Here is an 18,495-nt window from a genome sequence, read left to right as displayed (position 1 = left end):
TTGTGAGGATGGGCTTTATTTGGGGACCCTGAGGACTTTCTTTTTTTTTTTAACTTTCTCTTATTAAACTAGCCCTGGGTAGGGTTGGCATTAGCCATGAGAAAGACTGTGCGAAGGTTAAAGGAGCCCCGAGAAAAGGGGAAAGTGAGGCTGAGTGCCGCAAAGCCCTCCTTCACAGTGTTACGTTGACCAAGACAATGGGTCTAACCTAGGGTTTCTCAAACTTCTTTGCACCTTGGCCCCTTTCTGACAACAAAAATTACTACATGACCCCAAGAGCGGGGACTGAAGCCTGAAACCGCCTGAACACCCCCCCACCCCACAGTGCCGGGCAGGGGGGCCCAAGCCCAAGGGCTTCAGCCCCAGGTGCAGGTCCTATAACCTGAGCCCCACAACCCAAGGCTGAAGCCCTTAGGCTTTGGCCCTGGGCAGTGGGGTTGGGGCTTGGGCTTGGGTCTTAAGCCACAGCAAGTCTAATGCCAGCTCTGGCGACCCCATTAAAACGGGGTCATGACCCCACAGTTTGAGAACCGCTGGTCTAACCTAACCACCATACACGGCATGTTGTGAAAAGTGTCACTCTTAGAAGATCAGACTTTGTTTCATGTCTCATTTGACAGATATAATACTGTGTTCTTCATAGAATCATAGTCACGCAGGGCTGCAAGGGCCTCGAGGTCACCTAGTCCGGCCCTGTACGCTGAGGCAGGATTCAGTAGCCAGTCCTGGGTCCGTCTGCAAAGCCTGGGATCTCTATGCTCACCTCTCTGGAGTCGCCTGGAAATGAATCAAACACCCTGAGGCTGCCTGCTTTTCTGCACACCGCTGTGCTTTGTTCCCCACGGCTGTCCGGATTGTCCTTGAGCTGGGATCCATACTCCATGCCGCTCAGAGATGGTCTGGGAAGATGTCCTCAGCTCGCCCCACCTCTGGGGGACTGAGATGACCCAGTAGTGGTGGTTCAGACTGGATGCTGCTGTTGGGGATGAAGGTTTGTGGGGCAACGTTAGGCATTATTTTCCCCTGTAATGGCATTTCGCTTTCTTCACTGGCTGCTCCCAGGGTCTTGGGAGGACAAGAAAACTTTAAATGCAACCACTGTGGACAGCTTTGAAATAAATGCCTTGAGCCCTGGATTGATCCTAACTGGAGCTGAAATGCACAGAGAACCGAACAAGTTTCTGGAACTCTGATATTCCACTCTCCCTCCATCCAGGATCATTGTTCTCCAGAACATTCCAGCCCAGAGGCCACCAGCACTCTCTGCCCACTAGGCAGGAGTCTGGCAAGCTTGCTTCCAAAGCTATTCACTCTTCTCTCCCAGCCACGTTCTCGGACGATGTCCAGCTCCATACAGAGTCCAAAAAACTCCCCACCACCACCACGGTTTCCCCACCCAATCTGGGGTACTCTCAGAGGCAGGAGCACCCTGGTATCCTCAGTGAAATGCTCTGTCCAGTAGGGAATTCCCTTTTACTATGGTTGCACCTCATCAGATCCAGAACTGGAGTTAGGTCTGAGCGATGCCATTTAGCTAGACAGTCTCCTTCAAACATATACACCTCTACTAAGAAGCATGTGTGTGTGTGTGGTGGGCCCAGAGGGTGGGAAGGGGGCTTTAAAAGTTAAGTAATAGGAACGTCTCGCTTGGTGAAGACTGAAAGCTGCTGGCTGTGTTGTATCCCCAGACCGCTGTGCATCTGACAATGGTCTATGATGCAGGGCAAATTGACTGGGAGGAAAAATGAAGACAGAAAAATGGGATCAGAAATCAGGAGTTCTTCAAGAAGAGTTTGAAAGCCATGATTCCACCATCAAGAAAAGCTGGTGATGTGACTCTGAAACTATATAGACTGTCATCAGGGGCAGGGGCCATCCTTTTATTCTGTGTTTGTGCAGCGCCTAACCCAGTGGGGCCCTGAGCCGTGACTGGGGCTTCTAGGAGCTACTGCAAGGCAAGTGGTAACGAGCAATAATCTATTCGGACTAGTGTTAAAGATGCAGCATGGGCAGCTCAACAGATATGACAATTTCCTGCCCTACCTTTATTGACCTTATTGAATGAAGCTGAAGTTTCTTTGGAGTCCACTGCATTAAAGGAAAGGTTTATGTATTACTGTGGACCGGAATTGTATTAACCTCTGGAGAGGGGAGATGTGAGACCCACTGAAGAAGGGCCAGATGAGAATGGCCTTTAGGAACAAAAAACGTTAAGTGGTTTTGCTGGGGACTATCTAGGGGCAGGAGAATCCAAATCCCACCCCCTCCCCTTCGGCGATGCATAAACCCAGCCTTTTGAAGCTTGTCTGCTGATCAGCTGTTACATGAGGCCAAGATCAAAGGTCCACGCTGTAGAAAGGAAAGACTGAACTATTCCTGGTTGCTCTGAATCTGGGGCCGTTATGAACTTGTCACTTCGGGGAAAGACCCAGCTGTGGGTTTTACAGGGCTGACACCTGCCAGAGCCCAAAGTTGGAGTTGGGGTGACCTCTGGTAAGCTGCTTAGCATGCGTGTAGTTTCCTTTCGTTGTTTTTAATGTGTTCTCTGGGCTGCTTTCACCTTAAGGATAACTGTGCTTGCTTAAGAAGATCTGGCTGGTACCTTGTAACTATGAGCAACTACAGTGTTTGTAACCTCTGGAGAGAAAGCAAAGCCTTTTAAGTGGTTTGGCTTTAGGCAGGGAACTGTGCAGCCTGGAAAACCCCTGGTCAGGAGAGAGAGAGTGATGGGGGTGTGTACCCAAGAGAGGGGACAGCTGACTCAGGAGCTGGACCTCTTCTCCTCCCCCTAGATGAGTGGTTCTCAATCAGGGGCCCACATACCCCTGGGGGTACACAACTCATCTAGAGATTTGCCTAATTTTACAACAGGCTACATAAAAATCTCTAGCCCAGTAAGTACAAATGAAAATTTCAGACATGACTTGTTTATATTGCTTGTGACGGGTGTCGGTCGGTCCTCTGAGCCCCTAGGGGCGATGGAGAGCAATGGTCTCCGTGGCAGGCCTCGGCCCCACCTCCCGGGCGTTGGGGAATTAGCGGGAAGGTGTGCCGGCAAGAGTCAGTAGCGCGCCCCTCAGGCAGGGGAGCGCCGGCCGGAGTCAGTCGCGCGCCCCTCCGGCAGGGGAGCGCCGGGGTAGGGGAACGCAGGCCCACCCAACTCCACTGCGTTCCAGCCCAGGGCCCTGACAGTGGCGGGAGGCAAAGGTCCCGCCGCTGGGTCAGCGGGGCAGTCCGCGCCCACTGACCAAACAAACCCACCCCACGGTGTAGTTGGGCCCCTGGGCTACTTCCTACCCGGTCTCTCTCAGGCGGGTTGCTCTGGTCCCTCCAACTCCTCCAGGTAATCCGCTGCGGACAGCTCCGGATCTTCCGTCTCCTCCGGGTAATCCGCTGCGGGCAGCTCCGGATCTTCCGTCTCCTCCGGGTAATCCGCTGCGGGCAGCTCCGGATCCTCCGTCTCCTCCGGGAAATCCGCTGCGGGCAGCTCCGGATCCTCCGTCTCCTCCGGGTAATCCGCTGCGGGCAGCTCCGGATCCTCCGTCTCCTCCGGGTATTCCGCTGCGGGCAGCTCCGGATCCTTCGTCTCCTCCGGGTAATCCGCTGCGGGCAGCTCCGGATCCTCCGTCTCCTCCGGGTAATCCGCTGCGGGCAGCTCCGGATCCTCCGTCTCCTCCGGGTATTCCGCTGCGGGCAGCTCCGGATCCTCCGTCTCCTCCGGGTAATCCGCTGCGGGCAGCTCCGGTTCCTCCGGGTATTCCGCTGCGGGCCACCCCCGCTCGCCCTCGGTATCGGTCTCACGCTGGCCCGGGCTGCAGTCAGGCCCCTCCAGGTCCTCTGGGTATTCAGCGGCCGGCAGCCCTGGTTGCCACAGGCCTTCCCCCCGGTCAGGCTCCTCCTTGCCCAGGGCTTCGCCTGGGTCAGCAACAGGATCGCGAGGGAGCAGCCCGCAGCCTGTGTCTGTCTCCCTCCCTGGTGCTCTCCCCCCTGGGCAGAGGGCCCCACCCTTTGTACTTCCTGTCCCACCCTTCCCCTTCCGGGGATTGGCGGAAGCTTGGCCTGGCCCCGCCCACTCAGGCTCAGAGGGTGGCTCTTTACCCTCTGGTTCGGAGGGGAGCCACCCTGGCTCCCTACATTGCTCTATACACTATACCCGGGAACGTAAGGACAATATTTATATTCCAACTGATTTGTTTTATTACTGTATGGTAAAAATGAGAAAGGCACCGATTTCTCAGTAATAATGAGCTGTGACACTTATATTTTTATGTCTGATTTTGTAAACAAGTCGTTTTTAAGCGAGGTGAAACTCCGGGTACGCAAGATAAATCAGGCTCCTGAAAGGGGTACAGTCATCTGGAAAGGTTGAGAGCCACTGCGCTAGATATTCCGCAGGAAAACCACTTCACACTTTTTTGTTCTAAGAGTCCATTCTTGTCTGGCCCATTGTTCAGTACAGTCCTTTGAACCCCCAGGTCTCACATCTGTCACATCTCTCCACCTCCCCATCCATTTAATACAAGGGACCCCAAAGATGCTTAAACTTAACTCAGTAAAGTCTCCCAAGGGGGAGGGATAGCTCAGTGGTTTGAGCATTGGCCTGCTAAACCCTGGGTTGTGAGTTCAACCCTTGAGGGGGCCATTTAGGGGTCTAGGGCAAAAACTGGGAACTGGTCCTGTTTATTGGCAGGGAGGGATAGCTCAGTGGTTTGAGCATTGGCCTGTTAAACCCTGGGTTGTGAGTTCAATCCTTGAGGGGGCCATTTAGGGATCTGGGGCAAAAATTGGGGATTGGTCCTACTTTGAGCATGGGGTTGGACTAGATGACCTCCTGAGGTTCCTTCCAACCCTGATATTCTATGATATGGCAGGAAATACCCAGACCTGTCACATCTCCCAAAGAGTCCTGACCCAGCATGCACTGGGCCCAATCTATAATCCAACACGCCTATGGGTAGACATGGGGCTTAATGGACGAGTGGTGCTATCGAATACAGCCGCAAGTGAAACACTGGCCTGGGTGGATGAAAGGTCTAATTTGCTATGGCAAATCCTGGGTACCTAGGATTGACTCTGTGGGAAGCTGCTTCTGCTGAGTTTGCTACAAAGCCCTGATCAGAAACATGGCAGGGATCTTCCCTGGCCGCTGGAAGCTCCGCACTTCCTGTGCCAGATCCGGGAAAGAACAGCTTGGGCCAAACCTGCCTGTTGAGGCTTAGCAGAACCGTGAGCCGTCAGCCTCAGGAGAGGGAGAGATGAGTGTGTTTCAGGTAGGACGTTGAGCTGGCATGCATGCTGCAGAGGCCTGTCATTAATCAGCCTTCTGAAAGGGGGATAATTACAGCGTATGCTTTCTGCTGTGATTATTTAATCATCCTTTTCCTGTATTTCGTGTATTGTGCACCAGGCCATGGAATACTCCCAAGGTGATGTGATGGGAGGTGCAGGGACCCCTTGGGCCAGTGGATAGGTACTACAGCGTGGCCCTTGTGCAAGACGAGACCTTTTCACAGCTGTCCCATTTACCCTCGTATGTGCAGCCTGACCCCATTTGGGTGAAACACCCCTGAGAAAGGCTTGAGCAAAGCAATTGTGTGAAATGAGCGCTGCCCAGACAATGGTCCCAATGGCGCCTAACGCCCATGAGCTATAGCCTTGTATCTTCCGCATGGGTGTGTGGCCTGTGGAATCTACAGCACTCCCCGTGCAATGCCCTATTCCGATTCCAGTCCCCTTCCTCGCCGACCAAGGTGCCGCATTGTGTGCTGGGGTCTGTAATCTCTCCAGGAGTTGCATTTGTGGAACCCAGTGGATAGAGTTTGGCCCACAGGCTATGCTTTGGCCACCTTGGGGTCAAGGGCTGTTCATGCCCTGCCATCCATCTCCAGTATGCTCGGAGAATACTGCTTCACTTCCAGTGGGCACCAGCCAGGCTGCCCTGCAAATGCGCCTCTCCTCTGGCATTGACATTTGGAGTTGTCAGGCAAGAGCTACTGGATCTTGTAATCTGACCTGCAATGAGTGGCGGGCTGTTGGGACAAGGGTAATCAGCAAAAGCAGGCTTGCGTTGATGCTTGGGAGGAGCTGACAACTTCCTTTGCAAGATCTGTGGGCTCCAAGGCAAGGGGGAAGCAAGCCTAAGTGCTTGGAGAAGAGAACTGGTACCCATGAAGGCAGGCAGGAGACCATGGCAGGCGTGGAGAGGGAGGCGAAGAGATGAGGTAAGTAAGTTAGAGAGCAGGTGGAAGGGAGGCAGAAGCTCTCTCTAGAAGCTAGGGATGGGGAGGGACAACAGATTGCCCCTGGATAAGAATCTAGCTTTGACTCGAGGGTCATGTTTGCATCTTCTGGCAGTAGGAGCTGATGTCTGGAACTTTGCTGTTGTGGTTTCTGCTGTCAACCTGTCTAGGATGAGAGCCCTGGAATTCACACGTGCCCGATTTTTCTATTGGATGGTTCATTATGGAGACTCTTTGTTGGTTTGTTTTGTGTAAATCTCTCAGCAAAGTAGTGGGATGGATTTTGAAAGAAGAGCGTTAGAGACATGCTAGAGGGCATTCCCCAGGAGCTAGGATTCCCCATCCACAGTCAGTTCCTTGGCTGGAGTGTGCTATCAAAGGGCACCATGCTGTGGAGATATAACAAACAGAAGGATTTGAAGAGTGCTCAGATTTTGGGGCTTAAGCGCTGCGAGCCAAATACAGTAAGATGAGGGAGGGTGTTAGGGATTGTTGATCCAAGGGCCTCTCTGTTGGTGTAATTTACAAATTGAGGGACGAGGAGGAAGACGTAAGTTATACAAACGTTGACTCCTTCTAGACACGCAGACTGCCCTCTGAATTTATCCATGTCTCCAACACAACACCCAGTGGCCTCCACCAAGTTGACGGTAGGTGATGGACAAGGCCACCGCATGTCAAGGAAATATGCAATCGGACTCGGAAGATGGCGCCTGTAAAGGAGATCTGAAGGGTATAACCCTTTGGCCATCCTAGTCTGTTTATCTACAGAACCGGGGGCAGCAGCCGTGCAAAGCAAGTTTCCCCCATCCCACACCATACAAGCCTGCCTCTGCCCTGACCTGGAGGGACCGTTTCTTGAAGTCAGTGCAAATTTTATTCTGTGTGGCCTGGTCCTTGGCTTGCTGCCGGGATTATCGACAATCTCAAGCATGACAGTGTCACTGTGATGCGGACGTTAGGAACGGGACTGAGACATGGCGTCTCATTTTGCACAGGCAAGGATACAATGTAGTAGTTATATTTGGGCAGTACAATACTGGACCAGATTGAAACCAGTGATCTGCAGTATATTCCCTTACCTGTTCCCCTGAGTCAGTCTGTCCCCCAGAACACTGGCTTTAGAGGAATTATACACCTGGTCAATATAAAAATTCTTACGGGATACTAGCTAACCCCCGGAAATACCAGGTGCCGATGAATGGGCCCTGCACTTCAGTCTTTATTACACGCAGTGACCTTTTTGCAGTGTTGCAAACTGTGGTCGTATCTAAATGTCTTCTCCCTGGGAAGCATCTTTTGCAGGCAGAGATTCAGAGGTAGTTAGTGTCTATCAAGAAGAAAAGCAGATTGGTTACAATCTGTGGCTGGATATGCAGGGTTGCCAGCGCCACGTGCCAGCACCGCGTCTGGCCCCCAAAATCATGAGTTGGGGTTAAAAATTCCCAATGAGATTTTTTTTTTCCCAAAAAGAAAGGCTGGGCTCTTTATTTGCCTTCTGGGTTTTGAGCTTTTAGGGAGTCACGTTTTCAAGCTTTTCTCTGCAATCCCGAGGGCCAGAAATGTTTCCTTTTTAGATGAAAGCTGAGCTTATCACACAATACCAGCAAATGCAAGACTCGCGATCCGATCAGGAGAGCTGGCAACTCTGCAACGTGCAGACGTCCAAGTTCTCAGCTGTACTGGACAGAAAGTGTGAGATCCTGGCTCCATTGAAGTCCGTGGGAGTTTTGCCACTGATTTCATTGGGGTCCGGATGTCGCCCAAAGTGCTCGAGTGGCGAAAGAAAATCAAATCCAGTACTTTAGGTTGGGGGAATCCTTTAATTAAATGCAGAGCAATGTCCATACAAAGTAAACCTCACAAATGGAGAGTTAGAACTCAGCATAATTCAGCACAGGCGCTCACTCCGTGGGTGCTCAACATCCACCAGCCACCCGCCAATCAGCTGTTTGGTGGCCCCCGCTGATCAGCTGTTCAGCAGCAGGCAGAAGGCCTGGGGGGAGGGGGTCGAAGAAGTGGAGCGAGGGTGGGGGCTGGGCCTCGGGGGAAGGGGCAGGGCCTCAGGGTGGGGCAGGGGTGGAGCACCCACCCAGAAAAATGAAAGTCGGCGCCTGTGTAAGCCAGCATGAAGAGGGATATTAGTCTGCATACCTGGAAGTCAGTGCTCACCTGAGCACAGAGTTATGTAACAGGAACCAATTAGTTGCATTCTTGTGGACTGACTGGAGAGCGACACCGCGCCATGATCACATATTGATTGGGTGAACCTCCCCTTGCCATATCAGGGGAACGATCTCACCTTCCAGGGAGTCTCTCCAGACACACACATTTATTGTGGGGGAACGTGTGAAACGTGGTACTTTCTTGAGACACTTGAGACAGACCTCAATTCTCTGTCCCAGCCCAGCAGCTCTCAGTGAAGGAACAGACCTGAGAGGGAGCAAAGATGACTTGACCATATTCTGGAACTATCCGGGAGTCTGTCCGGCCCCTATTGTAAGGTAGAGCAGCCTTGAGGCTGCTCTAATTTACAATCAGCTGCAACAGCCCTCAAAGGCTATTGTATCATTGGAGAATAGCCAGAATACAGAGCACTCAGGTCATACCTTTTCCCTCCCCATGTGATGGGGGCTGTGAAATGGCGACATGGAGCCAGCTTTGGCTTTAAGCCATCTGAGAGAGCCCCACCATGAGGGCTATCCCCCAATGGCAGTTCACTGCATTTACTGCCCTGTAACGCCTCTGTAGCTGCTTAAAGGGACCATACCGCGGTGCAGAATTGACCCCCTAGACTTTGGAAGAGGCTTGAAACTGGGAGAGAGCCGTGGGGCATGGCAAGTTATTTTGGCAACTCAGCTGCTACTATGTAAGGTTTTCATGTTTCTTAAACAATTCCTGTAAGTAAGCTGCGGGAATGCTTAGGGGCCTCTTCTGCTGTGACCTGACATTAAAGCATATTTTCATACCATCAGCCTGAATTTCATGCCATCCTCTCTTTTTGTGTAACTTGCTAGTAAAATCTGCTTTGACTTAAGCCATTTGAATCAGGTCATGATCCTGTTAGTTGGGGCAGGCACGTACTGCCTGTTGCATGCCAATTGATTATCGAGAACAGAATTATTCAGGGTTCCCAACATGCTCTGCGAGATTTGTGATGGAGAATAAAGGGCAGAAGGGGTCAGGTTTTAATCAGCAGTTTGTGTTTAGCAGAGAGTGATGCTCTTCTGAGGCAGAAACCCCCATTTGGGATATTACCTTCATCTTTTTAAACTGGATTGGCTGCTTATGTGTGACCTAAGGTAATTTTTCTGAGCAAGAGAACTCGGTGTGAGCAAGAGAACTCGGCTGAAGGTATTTAAGAAAACCTATTCGAGAGGCCAGTTTGAGCTCTTAGAAGCCTTCCCTGCGAACGATGGGATAAGACCACAGCAGAGAGTGCAAACGAAAAGGCAGGCAGGCACTGAGTGGGGGAATTTGATAGCTGCTTTCAACTACCTGAGAGGTGGTTCCAAAGAGGATGGTTCTAGACTATTCTCAGTGGTAGAAGATCACAGGACAAGGAGTAATGGTCTCAAGTTGCAGTGGGGGAGGTTTAGGTTGGATATTAGGAAAAACTTTTTCACCAGGAGGGTGGTGAAACACTGGAATGCGTTACCTAGGGAGGTGATAGAATCTCCTTCCTTAGAAGTTTTTAAGGTCAGGCTTGACAAAGCCCTGGCTGGGATGATTTAGTTGGGGATTGGTCCTGCTTTGAGCAGGGGGTTGGACTAGATGACCTCCTGAGGTCCCTTCCAACCCTGATATTCTATGATTCTATGATTCTATGAAAGTTTCACATGAATTATAGGAGGAGAGAAAATAGAGACCATCCGAACCCTGCAGCTGAGCCTCTGTGGACTTAGTGGAGATGCTACCAAGGCTTGTAGTGTAGACCAGGGCTCAGCCTCACAGTGAACTGGCCAGGGCAAGCCGGGTTTTTAAGAGCACTGGAGAGAGGGTGTTCTGAAATAAGAAGTGAATCTGGGCATCTGCTGTGCGCCTGTTTATGAATGATGACTAGGAGCGTGCTGGTCACAACAAATGGATTCCATTACCAGACATTTTCGTACGTTGCCCTTCCTCAGCTTCTCAGAGGGAGCTACTTCTTGGAGCGTTTTTGCGACCAATGTAAGGGAGGAGAAGATATTATTTGGCATCTTCGCTAGGTGAGAGTTTGACATGTGCACTGGGGGGGGGGAAGGTGGAGAAGCTGGGGTGGCAGACGAAGTCTGTGGAAAGGGAAAAGAAGCCAAACTGGAATCAGTGAGTGCCTTCAACTGCACAGGAGCCTTGCTCCAAAGGAATCACTCAGCCAGAGGCTGCAGCCAGGCACGAGGAGGAAGATGGAAGAACGAAGCATCTAATGAGGTTTTAAAAGCTGTAGGAAAAGTCTAATCGAAACCAGTACGGTCGTCATCTTACCTTGCGACCCGAGTGCTGTCCTCCGCAATTATGCCATGTGTTTCTACAGTGATTTCCATCTAAGAATCTCAAAGGCCTCCACAAACTTGTATTGGATCTGGCCACACAACCTCCTGAGAGCTAGAGGAAATTGACGTTGGGACTTACCAGGATCACAGAGGGAATCTGCGACAGAGTCAGGAGGAGAACCCAGGAGTCCTGATTCCCAATCCAAATACCTGTAAGAAAGAGGAGGTGGATCCACAGGGAGGAACTGGATGGAAAGAGGAGGTGGATCCACAGGGAGGAACTGGGGCCCAGATGAAGAAAAGAGGCTGGTTCTCTGCTTCCCAAGTAACAGGAGAAAGGATGTAACGAAAAGGATACAAACGATTCTAGATGGAATTTCCCAGCACTATTTAATGATAGTCTGTGGACCAACAACCCAAGTGGAGGAAGATTTGATAGGGACCTGGACAAAAACTGAAGATGAGGTGACAGAGTTAATCATCTCTGCGATCTCCCCAGTACTAAGCCCCAGGCTGTTTTGAGCCCAGGAAAAAGAAAATCTTTTGTCTCACTCCAGTAATCCGTGTGCCTATTGTGAGATGGAAAATGGAGTTTGTTATTAGTGGACTTACATCCCTGGCCAATGCTGCCAACTCTGCTGCTTTTCCCCACAAACTTCTGCTTTTTGGCCTTTTCTGCTGAACACCTAATCAATCATCAGCTTCTGATGCTGGGCTCCAGGCTTGGTGCAGGAGGATTTCATATTAAACCGGGGAATGATTTGTGTGTGTGAAGAAATCACCCTGAGACTAAAATGCTTAAAAGTTCCTGTCTGTTTCCCTGACTTACCTCCGAATTTAGATTCTTCAAATTCAGATTTCCCCAGACTTTCACCCCGGACATTATTCAAAGGCACATACCTCTGCTGGTTTGTGCATGTATTTATGCAAATATATGCGCATTTTCAATGTATGGCTTTTGTGTTCGTGGATGTTGGCAGATAGGCTGTACACAAAGGAAAAGGAAACAAGCACGAAGAAACGGAAGGGCTATCGAATGCCAGTCACTCTGCTGTAGTGGCTGTTAGTGAACCTCATTGGGATGTTAGTGGTAGGTGGAATGTCAGTATAGTTGCTATAAGCTACCTAAGGGGGAGAGAAAGGAAAGCACATCAAAAGAATGTACAGGGCCGGGGATGGGGTGTTTAAAGATGATAAGCTCTTTGGGTCAGGAGCTCTCTTTGTTCTGTGTTTGTACAGATCTAGCCATGGAGGGATCTAACTACCCCAACCGCTGCTGGGAAACAGCTTTAGCATCAGGGAAAAGGTTCCTAAACTATATTTTAAAAAAAAAAAAAAAAACTTTCCAGTCAAGAACTATGAGGCTCCAGCTAGAGTCGTAGCCACTGGGGTTTGACTTCTCTTCAACAGGGCGGGACTCCCTAAGGATGTGAAGAATAAAAGGGAAGCTTAGAACTAGTGCTCGCAAGCTCTTTGAATCCAGCAGGGGACGGAAGGGCTCACCGAAGAAGCCGTGGAGAAAAACGCCTACAAATTGCGGAGTAGGTGGGACGCGGCGTTCAGCGCTGCGAGCCATGTCATGAGAGAGGAAAGGGAGGTAATTTTAAGGAAGAGGCAGTGCAAACAGTCAGAGGACTGGAAGAAATGAATAGTGCAGCAAGAATAAAAGAGTCCCTCTATTTCCAGCCGGGCTAGGCACAGACTGAAAAGTGAGGAGGAGGTGAGAATATCTCGCAAATATTAGGAGGACATAAACTCTAAGGAGAAAAAGATCTGGATAGTACAAAGGCAGCTAGGATGGTCTGGTGCTGAGGGCCATGTACAACCTACATCTAGGATGTGATGGGGTGTTCGCCCCACACCAGCAAGGAAGGAGTTAAAAGCAACCTAGGGAGACTGCACAGGGAGCAACCAATCTGAGAGAGGCTGCGAGGAGCGGCCAATCAGGGCCCAGCTGGCCCATATAAAAAGAGCTGCAGGGGCAGAGGCAGTCAGTTGCTGCTGGGATTTGCAGGCTTGAGGCCCTGAGAAGAGAGCAAAGAAGGGGCTGGAGCTGCTGGGAAGTGGCCCAGGGAATTGAAGCAACACTGGTGAGAAGTTAAGGAGAGGCAGCAGGAGGCTGCTAGCTACAGGTCCCTAGGAAGGATCCCCGTCTCCACCCCTATCCCCACCACTGCGAAAATGGCTAGACTCTAGAACGGAGAGACCCTTCCCAAAAGGGGAAACCACGGTTGTGACCTAGCTGGACAGCTGAGTCACGAAGAGGAGCCTGCGGTTCCTGGAGCAGGAACGGGGCTGCAGACCAGAGGGAGAGATGGAGTGACGGCGTGCAAACCACGGGAAGGGGGCGTAGCACCAGGCAGAGCTAATCCCTAGGCGGGCCAGGAGGAGGCGCTATCCAGCGGTGAGTGGTGCACCCCATCACAAAGGGTTAAGATGAAGGAAAGGAAAGATGGTATATCGGCAAAAACTTCCACATCCAAAAACTGTCCCTCTCAGAGACAGGTACTGTCTCCTACGGGAACCCTGTGGTTTGGGACCCTTCAATATATTATTATTGAATATATTAATATATTATCCAATATATATTATATTAGAATATGTCCAGTAGCGATCAAGCCAGAATTGGCAAGGAGCTGGCCTGGGTGAGCTATTGCAGTAGACCTCTTCACTCTCCAACATCTGTGGTTCTGTGAGCATATCCTTGACTTATGGGTCTAATATCCCTCCGATGGCTTCAGGCTTTAGACCAAGAGGGGCAGACAGGTCCGTTCCTAGTGTGGTGGTGGAGGGTCGGCACAGGCAGCATGCACTAAATAGGACCCCACGGAGCTGGCTGGCAGTAGATACATGCTGCGTCTGCACATCTGTGTCGGCATTAATGAGTAGCAGTGTTGTTGGATCGTCTAGGAACCCAGTTATGAGCCAGGACCCCCTTGTGCTAGCCACTGTACAAAGACAGCCCCTGCCCCCAGAGCGCTGCTGGGACAATGGATCGCGCCGGTGGTTACACCCCAGCCAGCTGTCACTGTTGTTTCTCTCTGCGTCTGCACCGGCTCTTCCCTTTGGCATCCCACCAGCTTGAGCCCATTCTGATTTTACAGGCAGAGGTGGCGTCTGGAAATGAAATGAGCAAGATGTGCAGAGAGTGGCAGAGACGGTAGAATTGTTTTCTAGCCAGAGACTCTGATGGGATTAGGGATAATTCTCCACACACCCCTGGGGCTCCCTTCATCTCCCTGCTCCTGTTAGATTATCCCCATGCTTGGATTTCTAAGTGCCTGCTCAGGGTAGTCTCATCAGTGGGTAAACACGCAAGGAAATCACTGGCCTTCTTTGACCCTCCTCGTTTCTCTGCTCTGATTTAATCTCTTCTCCAGCTCTGCGGCAACGACGATCGATCTTGTCTCCGCTGTGCTAATCAGGCTGAGAATTGTGCCCTACTCAGAGCCCTGCCAGTTGCACGGTGAAGGGGGAGAGCTGCCTGGAAGTCAGAGAAAAGAACTGGGCCTCTGGCATCCTGGGTTCTGTTCCTGGTTCTCTGTCACCGGCCTGGTCTGCCTGGGACAGGGAGGTGCCTTTAGCAACCGTTGGCTAGCACACGTTAACTGTTTGTTAAACACCACTTAGCACCTATTTGTGCGTCCACACTGGCGCTGGAGGTGTAATCTTCAGCTCAGTAGGTTTATCCACGCTAGCTCGGATACAGCCGGGGCAGTAAAAACAACAGTGTAGACACAGAGTCCTGCGGGGCAAGGGAGCTGGGCACCCAAGTACAGGCCCATCTGAGACCCCAGCTAGGCCCTCCCGCTGCTCATGCCACTGCAACTACACTGCTATCTTCAGCACGCTAGCTCAGTTCGAGCTGGGAATGACCCCTGCCCGCCGCGGTGTAGACACTGCAATCAAGGTGTGATTGCAGCATGGTGTAGAGTCCAGGGGTGGGCAAACTGTTAGGCCTGAGGGCCACATCTGGGTATGGAAATTGTATGGTGGGCCATGAATGCTCTAAGACATTGGGGGTTGGGGTGCAGGAGGGGATGGCGGTGCGGGCTCCGCGATGGGGCCAGAGCACAAATCCTGTGGCAGTTGGCCCACTGGCTTACCTGCTCAGTCTCCACAGAGCCTGTGGATTATATACAGCACCCAGTGCATGCTGGGACAGGATGCTGGCAGAGCGTTGCAGGTTCTAGGCTGCCGATCGCTGGGTGCGTGTCGTACATACAGCAGCTAGCTCTTTATCTTAATATTGTCGCTTAGGCCTTGGCTGTCATAGGAAAAAAGATCTGTCCTTATCTCACGCCAGCGAAAGCGTGGTAACCCACGTGTGGTCAAGTCCTGGTGAAGACAAGGCAGTTTGTAGCTTCCCCGCCTCCAAGTTAGTAGATTAAGGTAAGCACTAGAGGGGAGCCTAGAGTTTCACCTCAATCTGCTCACACACGTCAAAACTACAACCTGCCTTGTCCTCGCTAGGCCTTTACCTGGTGTCAGTTCACAGGAGATAAGGACGGGCCTTTTTCTCTAGTGAAGACACACGCATGGAGCCGGGCCGCCGGACTGAAGCTACTCCCTCGTGTGGCTGGAAGCATCTGACACCCACCCTGCGCCTGTGGAAACAGCCTCACAGGGGCCAAGGCAGACAGGAACAAGCCGTAATGCTCTAAAGTGGTGTTCGGAACATGCAGGAGAGACTCGCCTGGCTCCTTGTTTGAATATATTTATCTTCACTGGATCCCTTTTGAAGTCAAGCCTCCCAGTTCTCTAGGCTGCAACGCTGGGCCTAGAGAGGGCTAAATCCCCCTTCCCTCCTGGCCTGCTCCCTTGCCCAGCCTGAGACTTCGGCCTGCTCTGGTACCCTCTGGATGGCATGGAGCCTGCCTTTGCAATTCAGAGGGTCCATTCTTGCAGCAGCCTGTTTTGAATTCCTCTTGTTTTTCCAACTGCTGCTTTTCTTAATTAAAAACATACACTCAGCAGGCAGGGGCCTGGTTTATTTTCTGCCTGGCCTGTGAATAGGAAGGATAAAGCCTCACTAATGATGATGGCTTCATTTTAGGTGGCAGCTCGTGTGCTCTAATGCCCAGCTTTACTGGGGGGCTGCCTGCCTCATCCTTCTCCCAGCTGCAGAGCTGCGCGGTGCCTCTTGAACCAGACGATAATTAGCAATCTTTCCACATATGCTTGATTCTATTCTGCCCGCCGGGCCTGAGAATTCACTTGCAGCTCAGGGGCAAATGTAGTATTTCAAACAGGTCAAGTGGCCACCATCAGTACTTCGGGTCCACTCTGTTCTGCTTGCATGGTGCATAGGGAAACTACCCCCAAGTCCCCTCTTGGGGAGGCCCCTGTAGGTGGCCAGCTAGCACCACCCAGCTCCTGTGCCTCCGTCCGGTGCAGGGTTGTGCTGGGCGCAAGGCGGAGTGGCTGTGCTCTGGCTAACCCCAGCCAGCATGTGATCCATCGAGGGGAGTTAGCATCAAGCATGCAGGTCCCACCCTAAGTGTCTGTATAACTGCAGTCCCGGTCCAGCAACTCTGACTCCGGCAGCCTGCCAGCAACACCTGTCACACTCCCTGGTCTCTATCAGCCTTGGTTATCACCATCAAGCTGACTCCCCCACACACACACACTCCCAGTCCCGAATTTTCCCACAACCGTGTGCTCTGTGATGTTCAGCCCTCTCCTGGACACTTCGGAGAAATAGTAAAATTGGTTTGTTCTCGTAAAGAGACAAAAGCACATCACAGCATAGTAACTTACCAGGGGTGAATACCCCCTTCCCTGCAAACAAAGCACTGACTTGGTTCATAGTAAAAATAAAGCAAATTTATTAACTACATGACACAGGTTAGGTGATGCCAAGTCAAAGGAATAAAGTTACAAGCAAAGAAAGGGTTACAAGCAAATCAGAGTGAAAATCCACATCTAAAAGTCTAAAACTTAATCTGGCAAGGTACAGTTTGTGTTCAAGATGGCTTCTCTCAGGGTCAGATTTAGGGGCATGTGACCCAGGCAACCACTTGGGGTGCCAGGCTTGGGGGGCACTGGGCTCAGGTTGCTGTTTTTGTTGTTTAGCAACAAAAGTTTCCATAAGCTTAGAGAAAACTCATTTTTTTATTTGCTTATATATATGCCAGGAAGAAATACAGATTTACAGATCCTAGTGTGCAATTTATCATCTTATATGACAGGGATAAATCATGCATGCAAATCGTGCATCAAAGTCACAAAATGGGTTGCAAATGCAATTTAAAAATAAGGTATTCAAAAATGTAACTCATGGAGGTGGGGCCACCACAGATGCTCCTTGCCTGCAGTGCCATTTGGTGTAGGGACAGCCCTGGTTTCTGTCACCAATCTCCCTTCCTGCCAGTTATGGCTGACTTTCCCTCAATCAGGACCTTCCACAGATGTACAAGGTGCCGGCTTCCCTTGTCTTCCTAGGGGAAAGATCTTAACCTAAGCAGGTTTCTCACCTATATTCACTTCCAGAGACTTCAACCTGCCCCCCGTTGCTTGAAGCACCCCTCTTTCTCAGCTTGGAAGAGCTCTGTCCCCTTGTGTCTGTCTAGTGATGGATGCTAAAGAGGGCTTCTGTCTTTGTTTATCTCTCCCAAAGCTCAGTGACATTGTTTCAAGAGGCAGGATGTCCTCAGGCTGTTTTTCCCTCCCTGTGGGCTTCCCATCCCCCTGGCTGTAAGTTGGGCTTCCATTGTTCTGATTGCATCATGCTTGATTTACATAGGTAATGGGCAAATAGCTGCCTTCTCTCCTGGCGGGCAGGGAACCTGCTTGGCCACAGACTTTAAAGCATAATATCATTAAGGATCCATATTTCCTCATGTGGTGGTAATACAGACCTCTCACAATGATATTAATCCCAGTGTGTCATTAAGCTTTCAGAAAAGACCTCACTCTATACAGTAATATTGTATACAATCAGTTGAGTCAATTGCTTATCCCTTGAGGTTCAGGATCAGCCGCCTTTCCCCCCCCCGCCCCCACTTTCTATACCAGTAAACCTTTGCAATGGATTCCTTGGACAGTAAAACCAGATCTAGCTTCTCTCTCCTGCTGGGGGCACAGATGCCAGGCTGTCTCCTCCCCCACCTGTTGCTTGACAGCTCAGTTTACCTGATATGTGAATGGATCTCCATTGTCTCTGCCTGATGGCTGGGCTGGTTGGAGAGGCAAACGCATTCCTTTGTCTAGGGCAGCCCTGATTACCAGCTCCCCCTGACATGCCTGGTTTAAACACATCTTAGTCCCAACCCCAGCATCTATCCCTGACTTCTCATCCCCACTGCCCATGTGCATCATAGTAATGATCAGCGAGTTCTTGGTTTTCAGGTGACCGCTCCCAAGGCCCGTGTTGTACAAAGACCATTACAATAGCGGGGAGGGGGTGAATACGGGGGCGCTGAGGGTCACTGGTTTCCCCTGCTCAGCCAGGAAGGAACGGAGCAGCCAGAGCTACTCTCGCCTCCTGCCTCACCTGCAGTGCAGCCGGCAGCAGCGAAGGAGCAGGAGTTGCACCGGGTATTCCCATTCCCACAAGAGCCTGTTGTGGTGGGAGCCAATGGGGGGGGAGGCGGTCCGCCCCCCCCCCACCTGTAGCACCGGTGCTGCTGATTCCAGCCCTTTGATTAAAAACAGCAGAGCAGAGACCAGGACTCGTGTTTCCAGTGAGTAATCAGGTGTACGTTTTCTCTGTAACATGGTTGCCCTCAAGGTAGCCACCAGACACAGGCAGGACACTCCTGATCCGTGTAGCTTTGGGAGCC

At 51.2% G+C, this 18,495-nt stretch overlaps 1 protein-coding gene across 6 annotated transcripts in view; it reads left to right on the top strand.

Annotated features, from left to right (window-relative positions):
• LINGO3 (leucine rich repeat and Ig domain containing 3) overlaps window positions 1–18,495 on the top strand; it is a 109,371-nt gene that overhangs the window by 40,489 nt on the left and 50,387 nt on the right. Inside the window, exon 1 of one of the 6 annotated variants that reach the window (XM_073324107.1) lies at window positions 3,688–3,721. The exons of the other annotated variants lie outside the window; for them this stretch is intronic. The gene's annotated coding sequence lies outside the window, so the exon portion shown is untranslated. Of the gene's footprint in view, window positions 1–3,687; window positions 3,722–18,495 lie in introns of those variants that run through there. 6 annotated transcript variants of the gene reach the window in all.

This window comes from Lepidochelys kempii, chromosome 25, assembly GCF_965140265.1.
Source record: "Lepidochelys kempii isolate rLepKem1 chromosome 25, rLepKem1.hap2, whole genome shotgun sequence".
In the NCBI taxonomy this organism is placed as follows: Eukaryota; Metazoa; Chordata; order Testudines; family Cheloniidae; genus Lepidochelys; species Lepidochelys kempii.
The sequence above is the reverse complement of the archived record's forward strand: the minus strand, read 5'-3'. Positions and strand labels throughout refer to the sequence as shown.